Here is an 11,811-nt window from a genome sequence, read left to right as displayed (position 1 = left end):
GTTAGCACCGCTGAAATCAAGACGGCTGCGGTCTGGCGGCGATCGCCTGTTTTTCGCCGTATGTGGTGCAGCACGGCTACAGTGCGTCGGCGTTCCGCCGCGCTGCATGAAATTCGCAGCGTCTGTTCGCTCCATGTGGGTCGGCCTTAAGTGTTGCAAAGCGTGACTGAAGACAATTTTTTGCACGCTTGTTTTAGGCGGGGTGAGCCTTCGGCTCTCACGCTTGGTATGCGTGACTGGCAATCTACCTAACGCGCAACGCGAAAAAGAGGGTTTTTACTTGATGTAGCATTCTCGTGCACAACTCATGTAGCCTCTAAATTTAAAAAAATAGCGATCGCCACGCACGAAGACGACGAAGAGGAAAGGGAAAAATGAAGCCGCCTGACCCGACGCAAGCCAAAGATGACAAGCGCAGGAGGTTCACGAGACCACCATGCAAGAGCGGTGAACTGACCATGACGAAGCCACCGGAAACCTGTCCTGGAGCAACCGAGCAGGGCAAGCCACTCGAGGCTTCGCCGCAGTCCAGCGAGCGTCGCGAGTCGACGCTGGCGCAGAATCTGGCTGGTGTCGACGCCGCAGGACGCGTGGCACCTGCTCGGCCGTCGGCGGTCTGCAGGCCATCGCCTTCGTCCGAAGCTGTCCGCGGTGTGGCAAGAGGCGCTGACTCGCAGGCTGCCGCCCAGCATGGATCTGGTAAGTGGATTGCTAGGTAGGCCCGCATGACCTGGCAAGAAAGAACTCGGCAAGTTCGACTCTAATCAGTTAGTGAATCAAGTTTCTGAAGCGAAGCTTCACTACGCTAGCTAAAGCCAAGGTCACCGTGTCTGGAAATTTTACCTTCATTTGACCTTCAGATAAAGCAAAGCAAAGGAAAGGCGTATAACTGAACCCCCTGTGATAGTGCACGCCTTAGTCGCGCTTTCAGCTACGAAATCGATGAAGAGCGGGAGCTTCGAAAGCAAAGGCGCATAACTACCCCTCTGTTGCAGTAGACACCTCAGCCGATATTTCAGCTACCTGGTGGTAGTGACAGATGTGCGCTGCATGCGTTGGCATTGACGACCGTTGTGTCAGAAACGCGCCACTGAAGCCATAGGCCGTCGGCGTTCAATGTCTTCATTTGCGTCGGCGTTGACAACGTTTTAGACTACGGTTATTTTAAGGAAAGGAAGTGCGGATAACTGGCTCCCTTGGTCTGTGAACGCGTGAATCGCGTTTTGAGGTAGGTGGGGTGGTGGGAGAGACATGTGGGCTGCATGCGTTAGCGCCGACAACGTTGTGGCAGACACGCGGCACTGCAGCAGTAGGCCGCAGTGTTCATTGGGTGAGCAAACTCTCGCGGTCAACCATCAACTGCCACCAGCCAGGGTGGCAGGGTGGGCGCTCTGCCTATCCAGTGTCCGGAACGCACTTAAAGTTACAGACGCCAAGCCGCGCACAGTTGCCCGATGCGCCATAGCTTTCGCTCTTTAACCACGTTCAGCAGTTGTTAAACCGCAGCTAATTTTTTTTCGCGCCGGGCGATTATTTTTCCTCCCGTCATTTTCAAACCACAATTACCGCGGGTGCAACACGGAAGAATTGTAGTACCTGCTTAATTTTATTTCGGGTGCTGTCAATCAGAATATACTAATATTTTATCCGCCTTGCTATGTCTTACGATGCTGATGCATCAAGGTATGTTTCGACCAAGCCAAGGTCACACCTTCCTTGGGTGGATTTAGGAGAAACTGCTGGGTCTTACGGGCACAATGAACGCATTAAGCTTTTAAGGCGGAAGCCTTTAATGTCTCATCGTTGTAAGCAGCAGTTGTCGACAGAAAATGTCACGCTTTTCAATTGGTGGAAACGGTCGTGACGTCACGGTGCGTGAATTTCAAATGGGGCCAATTGTACTTTGCCTAGTAACCATGCAACCAATTGAAGGGACCGTATAGTGATGCTCCAAGTAAGCGGGACTGAGCTTAGTTAATTGCTTAATTACCCAGTTAGCCTAATTAGATTTACTAGTCAGGCCATATAAATAAATAAAACCGATTAAGAAATTGGTCGAGCTCAGGAATCGAACCCCGGTCTTCGGCGTGAGAGACGAACATGCTATCCACTCCGCCATGCCAGCTCGATGGTTTGGAATGAACAAAGGCGCGTCTAGTGAATACGGTGTCTTCACTCACTCTCATCCTCCTCCATTCCCTTCCCGCGAGGTTTAGGTGTCCACCGACAAATGAGAGAGAGATGCATTTCCTTTCCTCAAAAACCAATTTACTGACGAGCGAGGCGTAGAACCGAATGGGCGATGGAGTTCTATGGACTCCTTGGCAGCGTTGCAAGACGCTGTCGCGTTCCACTCTTAGGGGCATCAGTGACCACACTTTAGGTCAAAAAAGTGCCCCCCTGAATTTTGTGAGACAGTTACTGCGTAATTTCCTTTCCTCAAATACAATTTTCATTTTCATCATTACGGCTCCTCTTTATCTACCTTCTTTCACTCCCACTTCCTCCCTTCCTCTACGGTGCGGTTCAGGTGTCCACCGAGATGACAGAGAATTACTGCGCTATTTCCTTTCCTCAAAAAGCGTTGCGTTCAAAGGGCAAGGCATCGCGCTGAACGGGTGGTGTTCCGTGAACTCCCTGGCAGCGCTACAACGCGCTGTCGCGTTCCACTCCTAAAGGCGAAGCTTAAGCGTAATTAATTAGCAGTTAATTAGTATTCAGGCACTAATCACTAATTAATCATTAATTAGTGATTTGTCATCACTTAGTGATTAGTACTCAATTATATGTGACGCCACCGGTGCCACAGAAACAGCGAAGGTGGTGCGGAAAACGCTTCCGCCTCTACCCACTTTAGACAGTCAAAGTGCCCCCTGAATTTTTTTCGTTGACTAAAAAAGAAATTGACAGATGATTTAGCTTGGTTAGGACAAACGCGACATATGTGCGCTATCACTTGCTGTGGTGCTTTTATAGGATTATAGACGCCTAATTTTATTACAAGTTTTCCTCCTTAAAGTGAAGCGCTAGATATTAAAAGACACGGGTCACCACGTGGTATTCACTTACGACCGCTAAATAATTTATAATTGAATTTATTCATTCACGCTGTTTCCATTTCATCAACCGAACCATGGCTGTGATGTACAGTTGAAGTTTAGGCCGCGTGAAGCACGGAAGAACTGCAATTGTTTCAATTGAAATTGCAATTAAATTGTTGCAATTTTTTCGTCACTCGATCTGAGATCTTGTTATTGGCAAATACCCATGACCGAAGATGATCGCGCAAAAACAGTATTCGTCACGCCTGATGGATTATATGAGTTTAATATAATGCCATTTGGGCTTTGTAATGCCACTGCTACATTCGAAAGAATGGTGGACAATGTCCTTCGTGGCCTACGCTGCAAGACGTGCCTCGGCTACCTTGACGACGTCGTCGTGTTTTCGGCCGACTTTTCGACACATCTGACTCGCCGGCGCCAAGTGCTCACTTGCCTCACCACCGCAGGGCTGGAATTAAATTTGAAAAAAAATGCCATTTCGGAGCTCGCCAACTGACCATCCTCGGTCACGTCGTCTCTAAACACGGCATCCTTCCGGATCCCGCAAAACTTCATGCAGTCGCCGAATTTTCGAAGCCGTCCACGCCCAAAAATCTGCGGAGTTTTATCGGCCTATGCTCGTATTTTCGGCGCTTCATCCGGAATTTCACCACCATCATTTCACCTTCGACGCGAGTTCAAGCCCAAAATTCCTTGTCGTCGTTGTGCTCCAAATGTGATGATGCTTTCGCTACAATGCGCCGGCTCCTTACTTCAACCACCCATACTTCGCCATTACGACCCGAACGCTCCAACCGAGATCCACACAGATGCTAGTGGCATTGGCATAGGTGCTGTGCTTGCACAACGGAAGCCTGGGTTTCATGAGCATGTCGTCGCCTATGCCAGCCGCACACTGTCTAAAGCCGAGATCAATTACTCCGTGTCCGAAAAAGAATGTTTGGCCATTTTGTGGGCAATAACCAAATTTCGACCATATCTCTACGGCCGCCCCTTCGACGTAGTCACCGACCACCATGCTTTATGCTGGCTGTCGTCCTTGAAGGATCCATCCGGCCGACTTGGTCGTTGGGCACTGCGACTTCAGGAGTACGACATTCGAGTCATCTGCCGTTCCGGACGCAAGCACTCTGACGTCGACGCGCTCTCCCGCTCACCGCTACTTGCCAACGATGGGACCCTCTATCATTGACCCCGTGCTCTCTTCGTTACGCCCTCCAAACATGCATCTGGAGCAGCGCAAAGACGCCTGGATAACCTCTCTCGTGCACCTCCTCTCCGGCCGCACTACGTCAGCGCCCTCCCGCTCGCTTCATCGTCAAGCCCGCCACTTCACTCAGCAAGACGGTCTTCTTTATCGCCGGAATTACATGCCAGATGGTCGAAAATGGCTGCTTGTCATACCTCGCCACTTACGCGCTGAAGTCTGCGCATCTTTTCATGCCGAACCCCAGAACGCTCATGCTGGTCTCTTAAAAACATACACGCACCTTCGGCACCGGTACTACTCGCGCGGCATGTATACCTCTCTACGAAAGTATATTCGCTGCCAACGCCGCAAGACAACACCGCAGCACCTTTCCGGGACATTACAGCCTTTACCTTGCCCTGCCTGTCCGTTTGATCGTGTGGGCATCGACCTTTATGGGCCTCTGCCGCCTTCTACTTCTGGTCACCGCTGGATTGTCGTCGCCGTCGACCATCTTACGCGCTATGCCGAGACGTCCGCTCTTCCGGCGGCTACAGCCAGAGAAGTCGCTTTCTTCATTCTTCGCAACCTTGTTCTTCGCCACGGTGCTCCCCGCGAGCTTCTCAGCGATCGCGGCCGCGTGTTTTAATCAGACGTTGTTCAGGCGCTTCTACAAAAATGTCGCGTAGTTCACAGAACAAGCACGGCGTACCATCATCAGACGAACGGGCTGACCGAAAGGCTTAATTGAACGCTCGGTGACATGCTCACTGTGTATGTCACTCCCGACCACTCTAACTGGGACCTCGTACTCCCATTTGTGACGTACGCCTATAATACCGCCGTCCAGTCTAGTACAGTGTTTTCGCCATTCTTCCTCCTTTATGGACGCGAACCTACCTGCTTGATTGACACCATTCTCTTCTATCATCGATACGCATCTGACTGCTCGCCTGCTTCTGAAATCGCCAAGTACGCCGAAGAATGCCGCCAACTAGCCCGACCCTCACGTGTGACGATCAACATCGTCAGAAAGAACGGTGTGCTTCTGGTCAACCCTTTACCCACCTACCTGCTGGCTCCCTTGTTTGGCTCTGGGTCCCTTCTGGTCCTCCTGGCCTGTCGTCCAAGTTCCTCACCAAATATCATGGCCCCTACCGTGTTGTCTGTCAGAGTTCCCCCGTGAACTACGTTGTGGAACCTTTGACACCTTCCTCTGACCACCGCCGCCGTGGCCGTGAAACCGTTCACATCAGCCGCCCCAAGCTCTATCACGAACCCGTGATGTGTACCACGCCGTGAGTCTCCAGGACGGCTCCTCCTTCGCCGGGGCCATTGTGATGACGACGAAGTGCCCGCGCGGCAGCGGGACTCCTCTCTGCGAGCGCGCGCTTCCTGTTGGTGCTGTTGGAACCACTGACTGTCGGTGAACGCCGTTCGGCGCTTTGCGCTTTGTGCCATGCTGTTCTTTGTGCTTTGTGCCCGAAAAACCCATTACACAATATAAACACTCATACATATTTTTAGCTCATTACTGCACTTAAACCAGACTCAAGAGATAGAATAACAACAAACGGCGTACCAGCAGTTATATCGCCATTTTTTTTGCCTCACATGACCTCAAGTTCAACTAAACATCACAGCCATCGTTAGGTTGATGTATCCGACATCCACACAGTATAAGAGAAGAAAGTTTATTACACATTCATTAAAGGTCGTAGGCAAACTAATATCTGTATACTAATGTATACTAATATCTAACGCATTGTTTGAAAGAAGAAAACAAAGGCGAAAATTCAGTTTCTATATTGTCCTTTAACGTGATTGCTTAGTTTAAATTCGGACACCTAATCTCCGCCTTATGGGTAGGACATGATAGCGTTAATGGGCTAATGTCCTCATATGCGGAACAGATCATTCTCACTTTACATTCAGAGATCCCTGGGAGTCCTCGTACCACTCCTGGCGCAGTGGTGCAGTGGTTAAGCGATGCGCCACTGCTCAGCAGGTGCTGCGCCAGAGGGGCTTGTGCGACCCAGATTGCTCTTGCCTGGCTACCAATAATTAATTTAACTGCCACCTGCCACGGTGGGCATTTTGCTCACTCTCCAGTGGGAAGCTCTCCTGAAGGTCATATTGCACACGCGGCGTTACCCGACTTTACCTAGCAGAGTGAAGCTGTCGCATCAAGAACAGTGGCTATTACGATGTTCTCTTTTGAGTTCAAGGACTTGCCATGTGGCATTGTTGGGACTGCCTACATCATCAAGGCTATCCTTATGCAGGAATCTGGGCAGGCTCCTGCTCTTATCATCATCATCATCATCATCATCATTTATTTGACCCTTAAAGGCCCCTGGGAGGGGGTATTACATAAGGGGGGGGGGGGAGTAGTACATTCATCATGACTCACATTGGTGGGGAAAAAAAGGAAAGAAGAAAAAAAGAACAAACAAGAAAACACACACACAACAAAAGCATAAAGAGAAATAAAGTCACGAAAGGGAAATGAAACCATTTATACAGCAAGATAACACATCAGACGTTCTTTAAACCTTACTGGATTGCTTTCAATGACAACCGATTCTGGAAGCCGATTCCAGTCTTGAATAGCGGCTGGCAAAAAAGATTTGTTAAAGGTATTAGTTGATCCGTGTTAACGTTGGATGCTCATGGAGTTGAATAAACGGGATGACGTGCGCACAGGAGGGACTAGAAGGGACTCGCGTAGGTTAGGAAAATTGTGATATAATTTGTGCAATAAACATAAGCGAGAAACTTTGCGTCTAAGGGCTAGTGGGCTGATAGCGATGGATGACTTGATAGCGGTAATGCTGTGCTGAAAATCGTAATCTGAAGTAATGAAGCGTGCCGCACGATTCTGAATGGATTCAATGGTGTTAATTAAGTAAGCCTGGTGAGGAGACCAAATTGCTGATGCGTACTCAAGTTTAGTGCGAATGAAAGTCTCGTATGCTAGTTTACGGATTGATTGCGGAGACAGTGAAAGTGACCTTCTAAAAAAACCCAGTGTTTTTGATGTGTCAGCAACGAGTTGAGTGATGTGTTTTTCCCACGTCAGTTTGCTGTTGATTGTGACACCTAAGTACTTATATGATTCAACCTGTGAAAGGATAGTTGATTGAAGAGAATAAGGATACGTAATATTGGAATGCTTGCGTGAAATTTGCATAAATTTGCATTTAGTGATGTTCAGCTCCATCAACCATTCGGAACACCAATTATCTATTTTTTGTAGGTCATTTTGTAGGATAACCTGGTCGTCGTGAGAGGAAATGCGACGATATAACACACAGTCGTCAGCGAAAAGACGAATGGACGAAGATATGCCGGATGGGAGATCATTGATAAATATGAGAAAGAGCAGGGGCCCAAGCACAGAACCCTGCGGCACGCCTGAAATCACTTCATGAGTTGCTGAATGATAACCGCCGATGACGGTATATTGAAACCGGTTAGTGAGGAAACAGTTAATCCATGATAGTGTGAGGGGATCAATATTGAGGCAAGAAAGTTTTGACGTTGTCCTGTAGCCGCATGGAGAGGCCATGGCATGCCAAACTTCATTAAGCATTGTTGTCATTGAGGCCCTTGTTCCTGGACACTTCCACAGCTGGGGACGGACGTCCACTTCAGAGGCTGACGTGGAACATTTCAGACATCTTGTGTATGCGTCTTTTTTAGAGTCGGCACGTTAACGAAGGCATAAGGGCCTCCCCAGCACTTATCCTTATAAGGTTTATGAGGGAGGGTAAAAGTCTACGGGGCAATCTGGGCACGCGCTATAGGATGGGAAAGTGGAGCGGGGATCATAAAGGAGGTTAGTGCGGGATGTGCTATCGTGTCCAGTTAAGTAATGATTGGTGCTTTCCCAGAAATAAATTCTCTCATTGAAAGGGGAAGGCCAATATTGCTGTGGTTTAAGGTGATAGCGTTACAGGTCCACTTAACCTGAAACTCCGACGTCGGCGCTGCGAGCGAAAAATCCCGAGCATGACACTGGCATGTGGTGCCCAGAGAAACATAGGACGCAGGTGGGCTACCTAGGATAGGTCACCTTGCCGCGTCATCACAACCCGCCCACAGGATAGTGAACACACTGACCGCCTTTGCAGATGAAGTTAAATTAATGATTGGTCGCTCCGGAAGAGCATCGTGCGGCGCACAAGGCCCACCGCTGGGAGCACCTGCCATCGCAGGGCAGTGGCGCATCGCTTAGCTACTGCACCACTGCGCCAGGAGTGGTACGAGGACTCCCAGGGATCTATGGATGTAAAGTAGAGATTCACCTCCTGCACATATCAGAATTAACTCATTACGCTATCGCGTTATAGCCTTAAGGCGGACCTTAAGTGTCTCCTCCAAATTTTCCGCATGGGACTGAAAGCACGCGTGTGCAACACTGCTAGCCGCCAAAGCATCTTTTTGTCCAGAACGGACAGTGTATTTCAATGAAGCTAGGGGCAAAACATAGATATTCAGAGTCGCAATATTTCCTAAAGCTGCATCGCACTGCGATACACTGCACCCTGATCTCTCCTCTACATTCTCCACTAGTGTACCGGCATTATTGTCACAGTTCTCAATCTGAAAGTGTGTTCTCAGCAGCCGTTTCATCCTTTATGATGCTCCGAGATGAAACCACCATCTACCGTCTCTCACGCGCTTCCCAGCGATTTGTGATGTGAAATAAACGTTGCGGGCATTCAGACATGAAAAGAAAGAAACAAACGCCGTTAATCTGCTTCACTGCTCTTGAAATCTCAGCGGGGATGGTTGAGTTTAGTCATGTCTACATACTCGATACCCAATTTTCACGAAAAAGCGTCAGGTACAAGTCGTCTCAAGAAATAGTTTTGTCTTCCAATTTGTTTCGTAACTTCTGCTATAGTAATCATCTTTACGCGTAAAATTGATATAATTTAAGGAAAGCAGGCTAAGCGTGTTGGAAATACTGGCATGTAAGCCCGGGATAGGACACCGCCTAGTTTTTGAGATTCAGAACTGACGTTTTAGGCAGCTCGATATATGTACTTACGCGAGAAGGCCATCAAAAGCAATAAGCGTAGCGGCGTTGCTTTTGTCTGCGCAATCTGTTTGCAATTAAAAAGTTCTCCGCCAACACAGCCTCAGTTTTCTACTTAAGAGCGTTAGCTACGTGAGTTTCAAGTGTTTACAACGGTGTGCTCGACAAGCTTGGAGAAAACCAAATCCTAACATTGCCGAATGTTTCCCCTCCGGAAACATACGTTATAAAATACAAGGAACGCCATCTACCGCGTGGAGTTTGCACTACTATTGCGATTTACAGCCACCTTCGCTATATCCGGTATATTTCCTCTTTATATAGTTTATAAACGTGTATATCACAACACGACGAATCGTTTGACACCATCCGCAACCCCCTGCGACAAATGGTTCGGCCGCAATGGCCGTCTGAAGGTCGTCGGTGTGCTCAGTTCGGAGGCGGAGAGATCGTCGTTGCGAACCCCAGACATATTTTGGGCTTCATCTCCATTAGTCATTTTACCCTCAGGAACATGCGAAGTCATTTAACACTACTTCAAACATTCTGCATCAACGGGTGGCTCCCATAATTTATTCGAATGGTGGTCCTGGTGGCGAGGGTTCCGCTTCGATGGCCGCTATACTGGCATATATACGTAACGGATGGTAAGTATAGGCATAAATGGAGGTGGTACGCGCCCACTCTTGCAGTGTGATGTAATGTGGTCACGTGGTTACTGTTCTGGTCAATTTGACCTCTTTTGCTGACCGACGCGTCCTTGAGAAACGTAAGTAGTAAGAGCTAACGCTCTTAATAACGCCCGTTCATGTATGTTAGGAACGACAACGAAGCCATATTTATCGAATGCTCATTTGCTGCCCCTGGTCGCCGTTTAACCCCACCAGCTTATCTCGGTCCATTGAGCCTTTCTCACTGCATTGACGGGGTAGGAGGTTGCAGTCGCATTCGCCTATAGGGCTAATGCGGGGGGCACGGCGGAAACTGCGTACAAATGATAGAGAGGCCTGACAGGGGACTGAAACCGGTTCGCTCTACGCGAGTACGCCATTGCACAGCAGCTTACCTCACCTCTGCGCACAACTAACCCTAGAAAAAAGACCAAAGGCGTGCTACAAGGTTTTGTACTCCGGGGACTAAGTGCGTTGCCACAACCATTTGTCCCTCAAAAAAGATCATTACTTCCTTCAGGTTATTATAAAAATTCGGCAGAGACAGTTAAGAATGCTTAGGTGCGAAAATGCAAAAGCATTAAATTGCTGAAGCATGCTACGTTGCACAAAGATTATGAGCCATGACTATGCATACTTTGTAAAAACTCTGTACACCTTACGGTACGTTTATTGTAAAGTGTTGAGTCATGCTACCTTGCACAATGCCTGAATCATCAGCCATGACTGTGACTACGAGGCATGACTAAGCGTAATGTTTGTACAAACTTTATGCACCTTACATTACGTTACTTTTAAAGTATTGATTCATGCTACTTTCCAGAAGTGCTGAGTGATCCGTCATGACTATGCGCCACCACTACGCATACTCTGTACAAACTCTGTACACCTTACTGAATGTTACTTGTAAAGTCCTGAGTCATGATACGTAGCAGAATGACTTAATCAGGGCTTTCATAGGTCATAGTACGCTACGTTTCATAATTCATGACTATGCATGTCAACTTGGATGCGTTGTGACATCATACACCGGGCGTTCTGCCACAGATGGCGGACGCCGGCTTTTGTGGCATTGCGACATATATCTTGCATTAATAAATAAACAAATAAAACTGCTTTAGGGCATCGGCTACAGCTATAGGCGATGACCCCACGGACTGTACCGTTCGTCGTGAGGACTTAGTGGTGCAGTCAGCTCCATTTTACCGATGTGTGGCTCCGAGTGCGCCTGAGTCGTGCATTCCTCGCTGACAGTATTCTTCTGCCCGGTGGCTCCCAGAGCGCACAGGCGGCAGCAGCAAGAGAGCAACGGCGGAGTCGGCGGCAGACGCGTCCTCGGCTCGGGCCGACCGCGCCCCTTCTGTCCGACGGTCCCGGAGCGGAACCAACGCCACTGGCAGAGGCGGCGCCCAGAAGGGGTCGCCGCGTAGGGCCAAGAGCAAGGACAGCGTGAGTATCCTATAAGCGTTACCCATTCAGTGGTGGTATCGTTCTGCTGATGTACACAAGGTCGCAGGAGTGGAACCCGGCCGCATTTCGATGGATGCCATGCAAACGACGCCCGCGTATGCTGTGCGTTGTCGGTGGACGCTAACAGGCCCACTGTGGTCGAAATATTCCGGAGCCCTCCACTACGGTGCCTGTTTCTGTCTCCTTCTATCCCGCTCTTCTTGGATCTCTTGCATCACGAACCGTCTGCGCCTTTCCTTTCCTCACATACGCATAAACATTTGTGTCAGTGAACTCGTGCGGGTAAATATGTGATAGCGCACTTTTACTCGTGCAGTTGCTTATACTTGCGAGTCTGCATGTTTGAAAGAAATATGTAAATAGGATGTA

Source organism: Amblyomma mixtum, chromosome 3 (assembly GCF_055824585.1).
Source record: "Amblyomma mixtum isolate Tamu chromosome 3, ASM5582458v1, whole genome shotgun sequence".
NCBI classification, from domain to species: Eukaryota; Metazoa; Arthropoda; class Arachnida; order Ixodida; family Ixodidae; genus Amblyomma; species Amblyomma mixtum.
This window is presented reverse-complemented; position numbering follows the sequence as displayed.